The 22,032-nt window shown below is 36.7% G+C and overlaps 1 protein-coding gene across 13 annotated transcripts in view; it reads left to right on the top strand.

The window, feature by feature from the left end:
• The window catches only part of ERC2 (ELKS/RAB6-interacting/CAST family member 2), a 405,409-nt gene that overhangs the window by 345,803 nt on the left and 37,574 nt on the right, over positions 1 to 22,032 (top strand). For 12 of the 13 annotated variants that reach the window (XR_004499194.1, XR_004499195.1, XR_004499197.1 and 9 more), the window contains one exon: positions 1,800 to 1,990. The exons of the other annotated variant lie outside the window; for it this stretch is intronic. The gene's annotated coding sequence lies outside the window, so the exon portion shown is untranslated. The remainder of the gene's footprint in view (positions 1 to 1,799; positions 1,991 to 22,032) is intronic. 13 annotated transcript variants of the gene reach the window in all.

Here is a 22,032-nt window from a genome sequence, read left to right as displayed (position 1 = left end):
CACTGAAGAAAAGAAGTGGGACAAAGAAAACATTACTGGTCTCCTTTCTTGCATTTAGCAAGTAATGTGTATATATATAGTAATGTTCATAAATGTGTTAACATTTCTAATGATATCACCATAGAAGAAAGATGTTTAAAGAGATGTTTAAACAGCTTTTATCAAGGGATTTAATCTATGGAATCCAAAATGAAGAGGTTTGTAAGTGATCCTTCCATGCAGTATCATTGTGAAGACTTGCTGTTCTGCTGCTCCTTCTCTGTTTGTACTTTAAAATTAATTGAAAGCCTCATTGTTTTGTTTAAACTGTGAAAGCTTCCAAAGTCAATGAGTGAGGTTATTGACCTGCCTGTTGTAGGACAAAAATATGTATGTTAAATTGCATAATTAGTTTTAATTACATAATTATGGTGTTTAATATGGGGGGGTCAAAGGTTACTATTACATTTAGAAGTCATGGCAAGAAACACAAAAATAAGCAACATAGTTTAATTCTGTGTTTCTTTGGGTTTTAAAAAAGGGGTTCACTGTGATCTATCCTTGACCTTGGATATTTGATGATTATAGCAAATAATATATTGCTGTTACCCTTTTTTGGAATCATAGAGACACCTTTGTAAATGACTAAGTGACTTTACTAAAGACTTCATTTAGGTTCAGAGTACACAAAAGTTAATCAACAGTGGGAACTCAACTGACAGCAATTTAATCTGATTGGGTAAGGTAATTACATGATTACCAGGAGTGTTTATATATGGACAAGGATATTTTTATTGGAAAAAATCCCAATTGCTTTCTTACTGAGAAGAGAAAAAAACAAACAAATTTGTTGTTGCAGGTTAAGAGGACATCCTTCGTTCCTTGAAATAGCTCCTTTTCATGTTTAGTGACAAAATGAACACATACTTCTTTGCAAATTTGCACTGGGATTATGTTAGGAGTTCCTCTGTTTCTGAACTTGAAATAATGCCATCAATATCTTGTTTCGTTTAAGCAGCTCGTTGCTTATACATTGTGTGATAGCCTAAAGATGTCATGATGCTTGTAATTAATTATCTCTTTTACTGTGTGTAAACACTGTTGCTTAAATACAGGTTGGTTTCACCAAACTTAAACCTAAAGATCCATTATACTAATGGATATTTCTGGGAAGGACAACAGTATTTGTTTTTCCATGATGGTAAAAAAACCCCAAATGGCGGCAGCATGTAAAAGATAGGTTGATAAAAGATGGTGTTCCTAAATGCTGGAAGAAAAGGTATCATTCAAGTTCTCTGAATGATCCTTTAGAAAATGCTCTTTCATTCTATTGAAATAGGAGGGAGTGTTGGGAGATGTATCTTCATTAACAAACATTAACCGTAGTTACCTCCTGAAGAGCACTGCAGAGTAGAATCCTGTTTGGCTGATAAATACTGGCTTGCTCCAAAAGCTGATTAAGGAATGGACTGGGCCTGGCCCTGGCACTTTGTAGGGTTGTGTCTAAATCTAAATACCAAAAGAAAAAAATAAACATTGGCACAAGAGTAACTTCATATCACACCGGTAACTTTTGAACACATTCTGCTAGTGGAAATGGGATGCAGTCCTCTCAAGACTGACTTCTAAGGAATTGAAAAGTTAATGAACTAAATGTTAAATAAGAAATAAATGAATTTTTGAAATTAAATATATAATTATGGAAAGAAGTTCTGTGATATTTTTCATGTTATAAAAATTACATGTTCTCCCTTTTGCTAATTTTTCCCTTACAAGTGCTTTAGAAAATATTACAATTTTGAATTGTTTTTCTAAACCAGATGATCCAGTCACTGTTGGAGGCACATAGCCACGGCAAAATCTCATGCTGTACATTGATCACCTGTCCAACCTTTGCCTAGAGTGTGATCCCCAGTTCCTTCAAGAGATCCATCTTTACCTGTCTATAAAGAAGAAGAGGAGGAGGGAGACATCTGGGATATTCAAGTATCAAAGTTTAACACCAGAGCAGGTCGAATCTTGATTTATATTATTCTCTCTATGTGTTGCTAGTTTTGACTTGGATATTTGGCTGGAGATTTTTTCAGTGATTGTATAGTATGGGTGGAAGTTGCTCCAGTGTTAAAGCATTTTCGTTTGGACTGCTCACTTGTTGAAACTGCACATGCATTTTTCATAGCTCTGTGGTGTGAAATTGAACCCAAAGTCACTGCTATTGAGGAAGCTGGCTAATACTGAGCATGCCTGGAGTCTGCACTCCTCCCTTGAACATGTGCTGACCACAGAGACTAAAATGTGGCAGCTTGTTTCAAGCTGTTCAGTGTAGTCTAGCTGGACCGTTCTGTATTTAGCACATGACCAAATCCAGGTCCCCAGCCAGTGCAATCGTGTTCATTCACTTGTTAAATTTTCTTCCTCTTCCCTTTGCAAGAGGACTTTGATATCCCCAAAAAGCCAAGGTTTTCTTACTGTCCTAAGGACTGCCCCTTTAGGAGTGTAGCACAGCCCACACACAAACCTGGAATATGTCCAACTTGTTCTTTGAGCAGAATGTGAACCCCTGACCTCCTGGGCCTCCGGCAAGAGTGCTGCCTACTGAGCCACCAATACCCAGGCCATCAATAAGTTTTAAATGCCAGTTGCAGACTTCACAGAGATAATGACTTCAGTGTGTAAAGGTTTTGTTGTGGAGGCTGCAGTCTCACACATGGCGTGACAGAGTAAATATGCTAAAACCATAGAGAGCCCTTGCATAACTCGCCTTGATATAACAGTTTTTGTAATATGTTTCAAGGCATGGAATATTATTTAAAGGGACCCTGTTATGTAGGCTTAGGCCCAAAATGAAGCTATTATGAAAAGAATGTTTAGCAAAACCAGAAATATGTCCATGAAATCGTTGGAGTGGGAATTTCAGGGTAACCTTGCTTGGATTTAAAGTTGCCTGCATGACATTGCACTGTTGTGCTAGGGAATGAGAACCAGCAAATGAAAATACTGTCAAGTGAGAATCAGAAACTGAGCAGGATAAAGACATTAGAAAGCTATTACTATTGTTATAACTTCTTAAAAATGTTACGTCACCCTGAGAAAGATGAAATGAAAAAATAAATTCCAATCTAGTGATTCAAAATAGCATTATTGACACAGGTAAAACCATGTATTTGCATTTTAATAGTATTTTTAACATGATCACAAGTAAGTTCTTGTATTTTAAGTACTTATAAAGGAAAATGAATATGAAATTAGCTTTCAGGTTTTGTCACATTTCAGTTCTATTGATGTTTCCCATTTAAAATTTAGCGTTAAAAGCATACAAGAGATATGTTGATGTTTGCAAACAAAGTGTTATTTATAGACTTGGATCAGGAAGGAAAACATGGCCAGATTCAAGCTAAGACTTAAATTGTTGAAAGGCTGTTAGATAAATTGCATGAACCTTCTGTGGAGCACAGGCCAGGAACCCAGGACTCCTTTTCCCAGCTGAGTGCCCAAATCACTAGGCTACAGACTCTTGCTCCCTCTTGTGTTCTTTCTCTGGCCCAATGAATCTTGAATTATTTTCTGTACAATGAAAGAACTTCTGTGGTAGAACTTTGCTATCTCCCTCTCCTTGCCCCAGCATTTACTGCAGCCTGTAGCTGACTGGAATGTTCTCCTAGAAGATATTGCTGGGTCCAAGGCTGAAGAAGGAATGGGACAAGGGGATTTGGCTTCTGGCACGAGCAATGCTGCTGCCAGGCTGGGAATGACTGGTGCTCATGTGCTGTTTTGGAAAGAAAGAGCACCTGAAGGATTTTGTAGGGAGCCCACCTGGTTGGTGTTTATGAGGCTGGCTCTGAGAGCACCTGGTGGGTCAAACTCCTCAGATCAGCTGTGCAGCTCCCCACAGGATTTGGCATAAACTGAGCCATGAGATGAAGCACTCTGGCTGAGCAGGCAGACTCTGGCCACGCACAGAGATGCAGCTTCTGGATCTGGCCTGCATTGTCATCAAAGCCTTTATTGCCACCAGAAGCATCTCCAGGGTGGGATAGGGGCCTCCAGGATCAGCATTTTGACTACACATGCCTAAATTCTTCTCATGACCCATTTTGAATTCCTACATTTTTAGTCTTTTAATTAATTTAATTTAACAGCTCTTTTGAATGTGGAACTGAGAAATTTTATAAACCTGTTTTTCAAACAAAAGTTAAGTTTTAAAGAATGTGTTCTAATTAGGCAAGATGATAGGAAGAATAAGTGGTTCAAAAGTGCATCAACACTTATGAACCAGAAGCAAACAAAGTGCATTTTGAAGCTTAAAAAGTGAAACTGCTTTGATCATTTTAATGCTGTTCAGGCAGTATTGTAGAGCAGTGTGTATTAGATCTGAAATTAGGAATAGCCAACTAAACTGACTACATTGCAGTTATAAACCAAGAGTTTGTCAAAATGACTGACTTAATTCCTAGGCTCTTCTTTTTGTCCCACATATATGTTTTATGAAGTCCTGCAGTGTAGGTCCTTTTCATGCAAATGTATTTATCTGCCTCAGTGGAATTATTCTACTGAATAAGTGTGTAACATCAACTAGGATGAGTCTGGTTTTCTTTTTAATAGAAATGTTAATTTTGAAAATGACACGTGTGCATTAGTTTTAGTCTGAAGACCTACAGACAGTATAAAATTGGAACTGTAGATTTCCTTGGCAGTTCTTCCACAATTGTTTCTACCTGTTTAAAATGCTGTAGGAGTAATGTGATTCATTACACATTACTTTCCTGGCAGTAGATGTAGTACCTAGTTTGGTATCCAAATGTGAACTATTGCTGCTTTGTAATGTGGTGAATTGGGGGTGGTGGAGGTGGGAATAGAAGCTTTTATTCATGACAGGTGGTTGGTTTTAAAGACAAGTATTTTCCGCATTGCTAGTATCTATTGTCATTGCAAGGGAACATTTATGTAGTATGAAAACACTCCTAAGTAGGAAGGATGCAGTCTGTACCCAGTTGTTGATGGTTTGACTGCAGTTCCTTTGGCAGCATTTCTGGTTCCACACACAGGACTTTCCCTGTCCCTTAATCTGTCTCTCCTTTCCCAGTGAACAGAAGTTAAATTGATAAAGGCTGTAATCATTTTAACGATTCTGTGTGCATTGGTGTAGGGAACTGCTTTGCACAGTGTTGACTTAATTGCTTTAAAGTGGGTGTGTTAAAGGGGGTCTTTAGATACCTCTGCTATGAATCTGGGATAAATAGCTAAAAAACACACCATAGTAACCCACATGATGACAGAGAAAAGTTGAGAGGACTGGATGAAAGCCAGAGTGAGAAAATTGAGAAGGGAGGAAAAACACTGCTACAGAAAGCTGTGAGCTGGAGTGGTAAACTTTGGAGATGAGTAGAGGTTTTAAAAAATTAATAACTTTTGTACAACTATGGATAAACGATATTACATGACTTTGGTTGGTTTCAATCGGTGTAATTTGGGAAGCCCTGCATAAGGCAGTTACAATAACTAAGTTGTGATCAGTAAGTATCTTGATGGAGGCAATAGTCAAATGCAAGATCAGCAACAGAAGAACAAGCTAAGAAAAACAGACTTGTAGTTCAAATCACATGAAATTTCCTATTTCAGTTGGGAACAGCATACTTCCAAGATTATAGATTGGAAGGGTAAAAGTAAATCATTGTAAATATGACTCATATGTTGGTGAAAGCCCACATAAAAAATACATTATCCTCCCCACTATAAAAATATTCAACTTCATTGTCAGGGAAAAAAAAGTAGTGTGAACACTGTCATTTTTCCCTTGATCAATTTTACACAAAAACATTGTTAATTTTGATGCATATTTTCTTATTTTTATTTTATAGGAGGGGTTGATTTGTGTGTGATTAGTAGCAATGATTCCTCAGCCTTAAATCACTTGATATCTTGAGGACGAAAAGATTGCATGACATGGTCTTGCTGTCCTCTTTTTAGTGCTGCCACAAAGGATAAAGATTGTTTACAAATGTCTGAAATTTTTTGCATCTGCTCTCAGAAATACTAAACCTAATAGGGATTTTCCCAAGTTAACAGAGTTTTTGATAGAAATTGCTGCTTTATCAAACCTGAAACCTCTTTCATGTCAAGCGTAGTTTAAAAAAAAATTCCTTTAAAAAGCTTTAATTTCAAATAGCAAATAAATAATTTATTGGAAATGGAACTGCTCAAAAAGAAACCTTGAGAGAAATCTGCATTACAATACCCAGAGCCTAATAGTTAGGGCATTATCCTTTAAGACATGCGACTTTGGTTCAATTTCCTTTTCTGAATCCAGCTGAATAGAGACTTAAATCCAGCTGAATATCTAATGCATCCAAGGCAACTGTCTTTACCACTGGACTATTGTCTGTAATAGGTTGGGTATCTCTGCTTTTGTGAAAATTGTGAAAGGATTTGTCCTAATACTAACAAGACCTTTCTGAAATCTTCAGAATTCTTATAGGCTGGGAAAGAACTTTTGTGCTTAGCTTTATTCATAACCCCCAGGCTCTGAAGAAATGCCTGTAATAATCATAATTTTATATATTCATACCAGGCAACATTTGTTAATCTGGACTCTAAACTAAATCTCAGTCTCAGACTCCTATAGAACTGTCTTTCCATGCCTCTGGTTATTCCTGTCAGCTGTCTTGGGTTTTTCTGTTTTTCCTATATCCATTCTTTTAATAGTTCAACCAACTTTGCCTAAAAGTAGTACTTGGGTTATAATGAATTTAACACCATTTTTCAATATTGTCTTTTATATTCTTTGCACACTCAACTTTATTTTGATAAGCTAATTCTTTCATCGCTGCTGAAGGTACTTCTGGTTGAGATATCCACTTAATGAAAAAAAAAATAAAATAAAAAAATTCCAAAACATGTTGAAATTAATTTGATGGTGGTTAGGAGTCTGCAGTCGTGATGGATTCCATGAAACCAGAGGAACTGGGACTGTTTGGTGGCCTGTCAGAGTGTAGGTATTCTTTTGAGATTACCAAAAGGGATCAGTTACCTTGGTAATGTGTCCACCAATATTTATTGTGTCTATTTCTTTACACAGGCTAACAAACATTCATCATGTGGGAATGTTGGTCATGATCAACTTGAGCTGAATTTAAATTGATGACCTAAAGGTTAAAGTCTCTGTATCCCATTACCTCTCCCTTGGGCTGTCCAGTCTCCCTACAACTGGGTTTAACTCCACTTTTAGTTTATCAGTGTCTTTGGAGGAAGAGCGCTCTTTAGAAGTGTTGATCTGACAAATACCATGGATGTCCTGTTAAAAAAAAAACCCAAACCAAACCAATCTGACTGTTGCAGCTTGTCAATACTTGCTGAGGAAGGTTCTGAACAAGAATTCAGATGCTGGATTAATAACTTCACCAGCCTGTTAGATAGCTTTAATCTAGTCATATGGGAACATAATGCAGTGTAGCAGTCCCATGAAACATGAAACTATGAGAACAGCTGAATAAATTTAAACACATTTTTGAACATTCTAACCTTTGTCATAAAAATCTGATAATATAGAAGAACTAGTAACACTTGCTTTTGGCTTTGTTATTTTGTACAGTAGTTGAGAAGACAACATTTCTTGTGGCTGCTGACTTGAAAGCAGTGACAATTTCTAGCACTGCTTTTTGCCCCATATGAAGTTTATTCTTTCTCACTCATTAAGGAATGAATCTGGTTTCTGTTTTATTCAATACTGTATATACATCTCACCCATAAATATTTAAACTGAGTAAATATAGAATCTTAAACATGGAATATGCTTTCATTCTAAACTGGTGGCTGTGGGGGAAGGTAAAAATATTTTATTCAAAGACCAGTGGTTCCTTTGGATGAAAAAAAAAAAAAGTGTTTTGTGCTTGCTGTAGGGCAGTGAACTTTTTACCAGATTATCCTTTATTGTTATAAAGTTCAGACTATAAAGGATCTATAGGAAAGGGTTTGCAGATACTCACTTCAAAAACACATGGCTAGTATTCAGCCCCTATATCTGGGGCTAATTTAATTCTTCTTCTCCATTCAAAGTGCCTCTCTCCTGTCTACAAATGCAGAACAGATTCCCGGGTAATTTTCTTTCTTGGAAGTACCGTCATTTTATTCCTAACTGGGAATAGCATGAAATGGAAATACATTCATGACTCTACTTAAAAACAAACACCAAAGAAAATAAAAGCAGGGGTAATATGAAAGATAGTTCCATAACAAATTGATGCAGAAAAATGCAGAAATTTGAAGCATATTGAAAAAAACCCACATTTTTCACTGGGAAGATTTCCTTTAGCAAACTGATTTTTGGAAATGGTGTAATCTGTCATACCTAGAATAGTTAATAAATTTTGGCCAAACTGGTAATTCCAATTAATGGTTTTAATTTGATTCAGCAAGCAAAGTCCAATATATATCTAGGTATGCAGCAGGCCTTGATCCTATTCTAAAGATACAATGAAGAGGGCTGCAAAATTCGAGTTTTATTAGTCTGAATACAATGAGCAGTGGACATTTGTGTTTTAGATTGTCACGACTGTGTGACTCCTACGTGCATTACCCACTCTTCCTTCGTGTACCTCGTGCAGTCAGAAGTGCTGAGGGATGCTGAAGGTTACATCCTGAGTCCTGCTGAGGTTTCCTTGAACAAAGTCAAGGTCTTTGTTACGTTTGGGAGTCAGAGGTTCAAGCTGTTGCCTGGGTAGGTGGCAAAGGGGTTGGACCAGCCTCTTCCATAAAGTCTGAATCCTTTTGTGGGTAGTATCTTGTAGAAATGTAAAATAAGCTTTGATAATAAAAGGTGACCAAGAAAGTTGCAAAAGTAGGACTTTGTGTTTACAACACAAAATCAGATCAAGCCTCAAAACAGAAATGTAAAGTAGATTATATTTTATTATGCTTTATAAATACATATTAGCTGATCATCATGTATATCCTTTGGTGGTTTTGATAAGGTCATAAAATTGATTTTAAAGGGGAAAAAAAAATCCACCCTTTATTTTTAACTGGACAAGTAGGAAGGACTGTTTTACTAAATTTAGTATTTCTCCTAATTTTTTTTTTTATTTTCTTTTTTCATGTGGAACGGAAACAGGAGGGTAGAACAGTATTTTTAACAAGATTCAGTGCCTCTTGTTGACCTTTTTATGTTAAACCTATGTTTATGGAGCACAAAGGCAAAAGTTTTACTGATTTCTAAAAGAAAGATTGGAATATCTTAGTTATTTAGTTAGTTTTTGCCTACTGTAATTAACATAATAAAGACTTTTTTTGATGTAGAGTTTTTTAAACAGCTTGGTTTGGAGCTGCCCTGTCAAGGTCTGCTGGTTAAAGTGTTACAGTAATGAATCCTAAATTCAAAGATGATTTCTTAGGAGTGTGGCTTTGTTCTCCTGTGCAGACTGACAGATACAGGGAGGAAAAAGCTTTTTTTTTTGGTCTTAGATCAATACTGTCATGAACATGCAAATACTTGTGTATGTTACCACAGCTCCCATAGAAGCACCATTCACATGTTGGATTTTTTCTCGCACTTTGATTATCTGTACTGGCTCACAAATTCAGTCTGTGTTGGCATAGAGCCCTGGAAAATCAAGGCAGACAGAAACTGTCCTGTCATGTCTGTCTGTGCTTTTATTTTCCAGCTCTTCGAACTGTCCTGCTGAAACTCTCCACTTCAGCTTTGTGGTTACTCTAAGTACTCCATTTTACTAAATTTGTTAAGTGAATCTAGACTTTGGAGCTCCAAGCACCATTTCCACATTAACATAAACTTTTATTTATTTTTTTTTTTGTGGGCATCTTAACTCTGCTGTGCAGAATGAAGTACAGTTCCTTTCTCTGTAGTTGTAATATACTTCATCAGTTTCCAAAAGACAATAACTCACTTTATTCCCATTTTATAAGGATTAATTATACTCAGAAAAATCTCTCAAATAGCAAACAGAAAAGGAAACCAGATGTTGCAGAGTTATTTAACCAGTGTTATTTGCAGACAAATATTTAAGGTATGTGATTTAATTTTTTGTGGAACCTTTAGAAGCTGGTTAGTGAGTAAATAAAACATCCACAGTGTATGTGAAAACATATTTTACCTGATAGTATCATTTTTTCACCTATTACAGGTAAATACTTTTTCAGTTCTTGGCAACAAATTTGCAGAAGTATTTGATTAGAACAGGAACAATCCCCAAGGCATATTGTGTATAGAGTCATAATTTATAAATAGGCTTTTGTTGCATAAAGCACAGTTGTGCATTTCCAACAGTTTAAGATTTCTGTGCACTATTGAAATGGAGTAGTGATAACCTTTGTGCAAACTTGTTTTCCTTATAGATGCAGAATCAAATAATGAATCCTTAGAACAAGCAAGTGAATTTATCATCTGAACACAAATATTTATCTATGTTTCAATGAGACTGAGCTGCACTTCTGAAAATGGTGTTTTGCAAAACAGATGAGGGCGATTTCTCTAATAGCAATGATTTGTATAAAACCATTAAAGTTAAAGGCAAATTTAAAATGTGACATATGTTCCTAAAACTGATCTGTTTTAGCTAATTTTCATGTTGTTTAGTACCTGTAAGATTTGTAAGACATTGTTCTAAAATATAGAAGCTTCCTGTTCTAGACTTTATAGGCCAAACAAGAATATCGCTTTCTTTTTCATCATTTCTACACTCTTGACATCCAAGAAATCCTGAATTGTGGTATCTCTCCAAATTTGTCTTCCAATTTTCCTCTTGAGTACCAAGAGCTTTTCATCTGCCAACCACTCCTGTCAAAAACAATCTGCTTCATGTCATTAAGAGAAATTTTCTAAATGAAAAATGTTGCAATATTCTAATATCTCAACACTTGCATGGATATGTCTCAGTTTCAACTTTGTCATCCTAATTCAAGGAAGCACATTATCCTTAGTATCCCAGTTTTACTCTTATAAAATTTTGTATCCAGGATTTCAGTGTCTCCTTTCTTGGAGCCTCTAGTGACTCTGCATTCTCTTATCTCCTTTCCCTCTACAGCCTTTTCCAGCTGCAATATTCCTTCCAGGGTTTCAGACTCATTTGATTTATTTTCAGTCCTATCTCCGGCCTCTTTCCCCTTCTTTCCTCCTTAGTGCCCTGCAGGTTCTTCAAATCCTCTTTTTTTCCAAACTTAAACCCACACTTTCCCAGGTTACATCATTTCTTCTGCCTCTTCAGCCTTTCCCTACTGATCTCCAGTGGCCACAACTTCTGCCACAGTTGAGTTACAGAAACTTCCACTGTTCTCTTCTGACCTTGCCATTTCCTGTTATTCGGTCTGTGCAAGTGCTCAACTTGATGGACTTTGAACTGAACATAATCAGAAGAAAGTATGTATGTAGTTTCTGTCATCAGAGATGATAATAATTTGTTCCTATTTTTAAAATACCATTTCCTGTTTATGGAAACCCATTATTGCTGACAGGTTTTTGAAAAGAGGCATCATTCTTAAATATGCATCTATTTTTAAGAAGTTCCTGCATTTTTTTTTTTACTCTATACAAGATTGTTTGCTTTATGTAACTATTTCCCTTGTCTAAATGTAATTTGCAGGCTGTGATGATAAATGTTTAATGCTTCTTGTAAAACTCTTACATTGTCAGTTTCAAAGTTTAGTGAAACATCAATGTTTTCATTTGATCCCAGCACTGAGGAATGTCCAGCTTTCATCACAACAGGGTTGTTTAGTCCCTAAATGTCTAAATACTCTGCCTTTGGGAGGTATCTCACTGTCACAAGCTCCTAAATTGAAAATTAGGTGTTCAGCCAAAGGTTGGGGGGAGGGATTTAAGAAAAGAATCTTTCTTTAACAGACATCTTTGATGTGGGACAAAGTCCCTTCAATGTGAAATAAATCAAAGCCTGAGAAACCATTAAACAACCCTGTAGTTTGAATATATCCAGTTCTAGATAACCAAAAAAAATGTTCCATCCTGCTCTTGTTTCTTTCTCTATTGAAGATGTGTAGATTTTCAGACAATTCTGTTGACTACATCACGAGCTTCTAATCAGTAACACTTTTGTTGATGAATAAAATATAGTGCTAGATAAATTTATGTAGAACACATTCTCAGTAAAAATATTTAGAAACATTTATCTTGAACAAGAGGTATAACCATCAAAGTCAAGAAGTTAATGTCATTCAATATAAAATATTATGAAAGAGCTGAATATTTCTCATCTTTGCTAAACAATTAACAGAATCAATTTAACTTATAATGTCAGAAAACCCTTAAAACTGCATAGTGCAAATACAGTCTTGGTTTACTTGTGCATAAATAAGAACTGTTGTCGTATTCACCAAGGTGCATTTGGCTTAAGCCTAAACAAGAATGTTTTTTTAATAATGCCCTGTTTATCTTTAAGAAACATAAGATGTAGGGCCAAATCAGATTTTGCTTGAAAGGAATGAAGGAATGCATAAATAAATGTATCACTACCTAGTTGAACAATATTGTTTTGAATTCTGTAGAATTTTTTTTCTTTTTTAAATAATGTTTGAGAATATTAGCAGGTGAGCTCTTCCAGAAGATATGGCTCCTTAGGATGAAAAAGGAACACAAGGCAAATATTACAGGACTAGAAAAAGAATTTTGCAGAGAACAAGAAAGGAGGAAAGAGATGTTGAAGTGTTTTAAATTTATTTTCCTAGTCCGTGTACAACCAAGACACCCCAAAATAAAAACCCTACAGAAAGCTCTTGCAAGCCTGAGGTGTAGTGTAACTCTGAAATCTTAGTCTATACATCTTAAAATACCTTGGACTATTCTGCCTAGAAACCCATGGACTAACAAGAGTTTGTCATCTGGGCTCAGTTTTCCCTTTGGTACAGACCTCTTATTTTATTGTCTTCCTAATCTGATGGTAGTATGTCCATTTGGCTGGGGAACATTTATCTTTTTAGAAACAACTTGTGACAACTCTTCTTCCTTCTTTTCTTCCCCCATTTCTTTTTCACTTTTGACACTATAAGTACTTCATTGCTTAGACCTTGTTTTCAAAACAAGAAGTAATTCTGTTAATAGATAATGCTCTGCTGGCACAGGGCTGTGGATTTTTGGTGGCCTTTTTATGCAGCATCAGACATCTAAATCTTAGGTGTCTCTTCCTGACACTAGAAAAATGCCAATTAAAGAGGTGATGATTGGGGAAGACCTAATTAACAGAGATCTCATCATGGAACTAAGATATATAGATTTATCTTTCTGCCTTCCCTCCCCTTCAGATTGCAGACACAGATACAAAACCTAAATTGTCACAAGGTGCAAAGTGATTTACAGAGAGAGTTATGTGTCCAGGCTGATCTGTGGACTTGGTGGGCACAGCAGAACATAATATTCTGTAATTCTGGACAGAATTGAAAGGTGTTCTTATGTGTCTAGTTCAGACAGCTGCTGTGAATCCGTGTCTGCATGTCTTGTAATGTGAGGTATAAGGAAAATATCCTATTTAAGGGATTTTACCTTAGTCTTGGTCAAGTATTTGCTACAGGGGCTCAGCAATGAGAAAGTAGAAGAAAAATATGTCTACCTTATCCCATGTTCAAAATACTGGTCAGATCATGAGCAAAGAGGTATAACTTGATATTTTCTTTACATATTATGAATTTATAAAATTGAGAAGAGAGAGGAAAATAATTAATGCTGAAATGTATATGACCTCTATTCCTGTGAGTACTGTGAACTTTGCTTACAAAACTAGCAGGTTTCAGATGATTTTGTGCTTTTTAAATAAAACAAGTGTCTACTCAGCCCACCTACAGACCGAGAGGTCATTGCATTATACAGGATACAAAAATATGTATTTATCTGTGATCCTGGCAGTGTGAAGTGGTGGGCTGGAGTATGCAAATGAGGCCTGTATGTTTGTGTGTGCAGTCAGCAGGGCTGCTGTGTGTACACAAACATGTTCATTTGTGTACACATACCGATTCAACAAGCTTAGACAACACCACGCAAAGAGCTGTCGGAACTCGTTTCCATGTTCCAATCCTGTTTACGGCCTCTGGGCATCATTTTAATGGAAATAACAAATGGGGGGGAGGGCGGGGGGCCAAGATTTCCACTATGGTTCCTTTTTTAGGGCATTTTTCATGCTGCTTTATAATATGTGATGGAAAGCACTGGACAGGACAGGTCTCACTTGTCAGCTTCCAGTTTGACAACTCTTGTTTGATGGAATTGGGCTTTCTAGAATTCTAATCCAAAGCTTGCTGTCAAGTGATTTTTGTCAGATATTCAGATTTCCTAGTATTTAATATCTTTTTTTTCCTGGTTAATTTTGACTGTATTTATTTGTATATAGATATATCTATTTTTTTCCCCAGTTTTTGCTTTCTGTTATATATGAAGTCAGAACTTCAGCACCCTCCCCTTATCCTCATATTGAGAGATTTACTATTCCTGTAGAGAACTTAGAGTCCATTTGATACATACACCCATATAGGAATTTCTCTGATCACTGAAGCCTCGCATCTTCCAGACAACATTAAACTCCTCCCGACCTTACATATAAAACCAGTATGTGTAAATTCAAACAACATTTTCAGTAATGAGAATTTATTCAATACAGAATGTACAGAAATGTTTCATCAGTCAGACTGATGAAAGATATTTAAGATATGCAAGTTAAAAGACTTAAGCCTTTTAACTTGAATAAAATTGTTAATAAAAATGAATCTTGATGATGCTTGAAAGAGGGTCCATTTTATATGACCTTCTCCTCCATTGTACATTAGGTTTGATACGAGCTTGTTACAAGATTCCAGGTATTGTACATCTTTGAATAAAGGAATATGAATGGAAATTAAAAGGGTTCTCTAGAGTAACTGATCAATTAATTAGAATTTATCAGCAATGAAAAACTTGGTATATAATTGTTGCTTAGTGTTTAAAAATGTATTTGATACAAAATGCTACTGCATGAAATGCATTTATATGTATTTAATATTGAGTCTACATTTAGCTTACGTTTATTTTAAGATTCAGGAGTAATACAGAGTATAGAAATTGTTTTTTCTTTCAACTAAAAAAAATATAAATTGAAGTTGGCTGTGGTCACTGAATTCCTTAGTTACACTTACTTATTTATTAAATCCATTCACTACATGACTTAAGTATATAATAGTTAAAAATAAAAAATAGTATTTGGCACCTTTGAATTTTCATGAGGCCAGGGACGATTTATAGAAGCCCTGAAACAATGCCAATCACAGAACAATCTAAATCCTTCCCTGCTTTAGTGTCATTCACAAGGAAAGCACTTATTATCTGTTTTCAATTTCTAGTCTACATTCCTGCTCTGTACCCTCAATTTGGATACAGAAGGTCTGGAAATATCCAATGGCAAATCTGAAGTTTCTTGAAGCTTACGGATTAATTTTTTAACTCCTCATAAAGCAATTAGTAATTAATGATATTGCAGCATGAAACTAAGCATTAATAGATTACCTAAATTATAAAAGACAGGAAATTAACTGGTACATGAGTTGCATTTTTTCTGAGTAGAAGGGCATAGCATGACTATCAAAGCTCAGTCATGTGTGACTCCCAATAAGGACTCTGCCAAATGCATGAACAGCTCTGCTGTGCTGTGGGGATGGAGCTGCTGAACAGGGAGCTGGGAGCAAAGGACCTTCCTTCAAAATCTTTTAACTTAGCTCTACCACAGGATATGTAGTTAATAACAAAAACAGCTGCACAAGCATTCTGGGATGCCATAATTAAATTGATAAATCTGCAGTGACATATCTGTGATGAAGGGATCTGCCATTAGTGGATTTTTTTCTTTATTGATGGTCTGTATATCTATAGCATCTGGCTGAAGAATAAAGCTCCATGCTTAAAATCCACTTGGCATTTTTTATGAAAGTAAAGAACAAGTTTTTTGTTTTAGTACTTTGTTAGGAAATAGTTTCAAACAGCAAAATTGATAGTTTTCCTTACCTTTTTGGTAAACTGAATAGTTTTACAGCAAAAATCTCTGACCAGTATTAGTTTTGTCATCACCAACCCATGAAGCAAGTGTACAAACATGTACAGAACAAGTTTCTTTTGAAGAAAAATTAATCTGTATATGACACAAGTAATTGCTGGAAAAATCACTGAATTCTTAAGGTTATGGCTTGGATAGGAGTGTGATTTCTTTTATCTCCACAACTCAACTTTAATGGATATAAAATTCTCTGAAGCAAGGACCATGTCCATTATTATAAATTCTTTGCATTATTACCAGGTAGTTTTCAGATGCCAGCTGTATTTCCCAGTCTCTGTACAAGTGTGGAAATATGGACACAAACTATACTATTTTGGACAGAATTCTGGGGCCACGGAGGGCTGTGGTCACTGTATGCAAGCTTGTGTTTCCATTGAACACTGAAAGCTCTCTCCTTGAGCAGTATTGAACTGCTGACTGTGGATCAGAGGGTCACATCCATATCTTGTGTCCTGGAAGTTGTCCAGCTTCCAAACAGACACTCGTAAATTCAAGGAGTCTGTTCTAATTCTGAGACCAGTTGGAAACTGCAGTAGCAGATGAGAGCTTGGACTGGCTCATGTACATTTCCAAGTAAGGAAATGTTCCTTTCTGAGTTAGGATTGTCCACAGTGATGAGGAATTTTCCACAATAAGGATGACTGCTTTGGCTAATGGGTTCAATCAATGTTATCATCTGCTTTTAGGTTGTTTGGGATTTTCCTTCTGTTGCAAAGGTAATAGGCAATTAATTTTATTGAAATAACAACTGTAGTAAATGACTATAGAATTGTTAACAAAACTTCATTTTAGCAGGTGTTTATATCTAGATTATGGACCATACAGATTGATTCTTTTCCTAATTGATGTATAAAGCAGATGGATGGATGAATAGAGATGGGGTTTTATTTTAAAATTTCTCTATTCTTTAATGATAAATCAGTGCTGCTTTTGGAGATGGCTTTTTGAGCACTTTGAGGGAGAATTGCTTTCAACCCATGTTCCTTATTATCATGGATCAATGTGGTCTGCATTTTACAAATCTTTCTTCATAGGTGGTCATTACAAACTATTTTCACTTTCTTCTTGTTATGATATGTAACAAATTAGGAAAGTAAATGCCTTAGGCTAGATGAAAATCTGTAATGAGTCATCATCATAGATGCTGTGATCATGGTTCAGAAACCCTGTGGAAATTGTGGCCTGAAGTATTTTGGGAAATGTTTCCAAAATCTGCTGTGCTCTTTTCTTTCAGATTAGTGCTTTCTCTTAAAATGCAGGTTAACTTTCGAATTTTTATTCCCAGTTCTATGCTAAACTACTGATGTACTTCAAAAGTCACTGTTCATGAAAGCAAAGCTTCTATGAATTATTTGTATAAAAAGATAACCAACAACTAAGCCATGAGATTCCAAATGCCGTTCCTGTTTCCAAAAGCAGCCACCCATAGGAAAGGTGGTATGGTGCCAGTTTCAGAGCCCCTGATGTGAGGTGCAGAGTGCAGGGCAGCAGGACTGCAGGGCTCCAGCTGTTTTGGCCCTGCAGGCTGGGAGCCCCAGAGGTGCCTGCCAAGGGTGATCACCCTTGGTCATTTGTCTGCTGTCCCCTGAGCAGGGGGAGCTGCCACTCCCTGGGCTCTGGCTGTGCAGGTGACAGCCCCTCTCTCCATCTGTTTCCCAGCATTATCAGCACTGCTGAAGTGCAGGATTCTTTCGGGCTGCTGTGCTCAGGAGGAGCTGGACAGCTGCTGGAGGTGCCTTTTGCCCACAGCAGGAGAACTGCAGTTGTCCTTTCCCTGCCAGGAGCAGGGTGTGAGGCAGGGCTGTGCTGCACATGGCTCCCATCGGGATCACGCCAGCCCTGGCTCAAGTCACGGGAATGTCAGGAAAGCGACACCAGTGAAAGGATGGAGAGCTAATCATCAGGTTTGCCTGTGCTCCTGAGGGATTGCTTTGGAAGCAGTGTGACATCTTGCTGTGGGTGTTAGAATACTTGTGACATTCTGTGAGCCGAGAGTTGTGCGTGGGTGACACCATGACTAAAATGTTGTACCTCATCACTGCCCCTGATTGCCTGCTCAAGTGCCTCTGGGTGTGTGTGCCTTTCAAACTCTTGGAGAAAAGTGCCTGGGCACACAGATAAGAGAAAAATCTGCTTCCTTTTCCTAGGATTCTGTTTTTGTTGCTAGTTTGGGCCTCATTGTCTTCTAGTGTATAAAAATTATCTTTGTATGGGGATAATTAGGAATGTTTTTGTTGAAAAATTGAAATTTGTTTAAAAAAATAAAAGTTTTGAAGGATGTCATGCAGTGTGCAAATTCAGGTCAGACTTGCTGAACAGATGTGTGCTTTCTTTGAAAAAGAGGGTTTTATAAAAAGTTTTAAACATTTGTTTTGTTCTGTAGATGAGGCAAGTTCAGATAAATTCATAGACGAGCACAACAGGTTTTTTACCACAGTGTTGAACCTTGTGTGCACAAACCACCATAGTTTTGCAATTTTTTTCTTTTACAATATGTCTAACTTTACTGCATGTTTGTATGAATTTACATACATTTCATATACATATGGTCTGTCATTTAATTCTCCGCTGCGTCATTACACAAGAATGCCAAAGCTGATTCTAATTGTTCAGCAAACTAAAGGAATTTAGGGAGGTTGCCCAGAAATTCAACGTTTCTTAAATAAAATGCACATGTATTTTAAACCTTTTAACAGACACATTCTGTGCCATGCCCCCTTTACTAATATTAAAATAAGGCTTATCAGCACAAGCTGCATAAGGTTGTGCTGCTGGAGCCAAATCCTGGGATCAGCATCCAGGCCACGAGCCTGCAATCAGTTACACTTATGTTGAACTTCATGCACATTTGTCATTCTTTTGAAATCAGCAGGATTATTCACCTCCATAAGACATGTATGTGTGGAACTGATTCCGTGAGCAGACCCTCCATTTTTATTGGCTTTGTTATGAATTTGAGAGCAGGAAGAAAAAGAAAACCAATCTGCATTAGGACCAGAGAATTTAGCTGCTAAGGATAACTCTGGAGACAAAAGTGTGGCACTCAGGCTGCTGGTGTCAGTGAAGGAGAAAAGGATCACGCAGATGACACGCATGGCCAGTGCTGGGAGGTGTTCTGGGGATAAAAGAGATTATGAGAACAAGAGAGCAGAAAGTTATTCCATTGGTTCCCTGGCTGAGCTGAACCTTTTGAGCCCCTGTGAAAAATCACAAGCACATCATGAAATGGTAGGAATGGTAGAAAAACAGTAGAAGTGTGGAAAGAAGGATTATAAAGGTGTTTTTTTTGTTGTTTGTAAGTTCATAACATCTGTATCTAGTAAATATTTTGATCCCACAGTTTCCCAAACAGTTTAATTGAACCTGCAGAAGGATATTTTTTGGCTCATCCTAAATGATAACATTTTATCTTCCCTCGACACTTATTTTTTTACATCACTTTGGAAGTGCTGTGTGCATTTTCAGAGTCATGTGCAGTAGTTACAGAATCTTTTGTTTTCTGTGCCAGTATTTAGCAATAAAATGTTAAAAATATGTGCAAGTATGATATTAATGATCTGATTTCCTTTGATCTTTGAGGAATTTTTGTTTACATATTTGGGATTGATTCTGTTCATAATAGCATGCATTCCCTCCCTTCACTGCCCAAATAAAAGTCCAATAGCAGCACTGAGGAGGTTGGACAGGCTAAATGAGATCTTGTTGCATTGGATGAACGTAACTGCTGCAGGTAATTAACACTTTTCATTTTGAAGAATGAGTTCAAGCACTTGAGAGAATTTGGAATGATATTTTATATTTTATTCCAACTAGTAATGTAGAAAGGAAATGAAATAAGACTAATTTTATTTTCCATTTTTGCTGTCTCTCCTCTCTCTCTGTTCTTTCTCTTGTTGAAAAACTATTGTCATTTATGTCATTAAAACACAGAATTATTGCCCCCAGACTTTCAGTGAACCACAGCTGTTGACCTTTTTGTCAAAAGCTTTGAATACAAAGCTACATTGGGAACATTTGTAGCCTGTGGACCATGACAGTACTGTAGACTTCTCTCCTGTCCTAACACAAGAGAGTGCCAGAGGGTGTGCTCACATTGTGACTACATTATTTTCTGGAAATTGTGGTAAAGATTTCCTTGCTTTGGGTTTTTCTGCCTCCTCTCAAGTGTACAGTCATCCTTCAAAGCTATTATACCACCTTCTGAATGCTGTGGCTTTGTCCCTTAGGCTGCATAATCCATTGTGTTAAATGTTTACCAGTCCTGTACAGATATTAAATTAAGCATTGAAGCTTAACATGAAGTGTGTAGATACTCAAAGCTGGATCTTAAAGACATCTTGATTTCCTCACTGTGTAATATTATATTACATTGAACGAGTAAGAGAGTTAAAAATTAAAATTAACCTTTTATAGTACAAAAAGTGCTAATTTTCAGTGAAGACTTATGAATATTAAAGTAAAAAAATAGTGAATACTAAGCATGTGAAAAATTCAAGATGTCTTCACTTGAAATATGCCATAAACTATTTTATTTTTTCTGGCTGAATAAAATAAGCACTTGTGAGCAGTGCACACCAGCTGCTGCATCTGTAGGGAAACCCAAGTATTTTCCCACAGTACATGCTGTATATTTCATTCTTACAGCATTTTGTTTTGACAGGTAATCTTCATTCTTCTGCATATGGAGACAAAATTTAGAGCATAAGTAGAAAGTAAAGGCAATATTTAGTGTGTTTCACAGTTTCTGTGAATTTAAGTAGAGTAATATTTTTATTGACAAATATGAGCGCATGTAAAGCTCTCATAGATACACAATTTACATGTAGCATGAAATGTCAAGTTTGGACCTAATTTCTTCCTTCTCTGTGCAACTGATACTACCTCAGTCTTTCTCTTGTATGAGGGAAGCAGAAAAGCTGGAAGTGGAAGGGAATTCTGCTTTTTTTCTTAGGCTAATTTTCCCAGTGAAACTTGATCTGTCTTGGTTACATTTATGAGACTTTGTGAACAGAGAAGGAGCAGTGTGATGTGAATGCAAAAATCATGCATTTTCAATACATTTCATTAGATTTCACTGCAACTTATATACAGAAAAAAAACAACCCAAACCAAATCCTTTCATAACTGAGGTTTCTAAGCATTACCATAATTGTAAGCATACACTTATTCTAAATAGTCTTCCCTTAGAGAATAAACAGGTACATTTTTTTTGAATCCACAGTCAAGTCCACTTAGAGGTGCAAGGAACAGAAATTGTACTTGCAATTCAACTGGTATTTTGAAATTATTCTGGCAGAAAAGAGGCTGCCTTTCAGAAAACTGTTTTCTATACACTTCCCCCTCCCATCCCCCCTTTTCTATAATAGGACAATACACTTCTTTCAGCTGAGCCTCAAAGTTCTTGAATATCCTGAAAATCAAAATCGGGATTAATGCTGGAAATGTATGCACATATCCCAGAGAGTTTAACCTGTGACCCACAGGCTTCTGGTCACTCCATATCCCAGGAAACAATCAGGGCACATCAGGCTCTTCTGCTTAGGTAAAAACAAAGAACTACAGCAATGTCCAAAAGACTTTGTAGCAAAAAGGACAAAGAGTGGCAACAGGCACTGAAGACATGGTTTAAGACCATTTCATCCAATAACCTCTTCTAAATTTAGAGCAATTTTACTGGAAGCTCTGAGTGTTTGAAATGTCTATGGCTATTTATAATTAGAATGCCTGTTCTGCTCTTATAAAAGGGTTGAGTAGTTGAGAAGGTAAATGACATCAAATTCCTCGAGGGTGTGTGATAGGATGTGGATCTCTGGCTGAGGATTCAAAGCCCAGGGATGAGCGAGGGTTCCTCAGTGCTGAAGACTGTGATGGGGAAAGGGAGTAGGAGCATCTGGACGTTGGCTCCTGACACTAATTCTGACAAAAGCATTTATGTTGAGTCAGATTTGTGGCAGTATTTGAGCAGAAAAAGTACATTGTTTCCACACAAATCCATCTTCTTTTCCTAATTTAATCCATTTAA

This window comes from Parus major, chromosome 12 (assembly GCF_001522545.3).
Source record: "Parus major isolate Abel chromosome 12, Parus_major1.1, whole genome shotgun sequence".
Taxonomy (NCBI): Eukaryota; Metazoa; Chordata; class Aves; order Passeriformes; family Paridae; genus Parus; species Parus major.
Note: the sequence above shows the minus strand (reverse complement) of the source record. Positions and strands in the feature narration are given on the sequence as shown.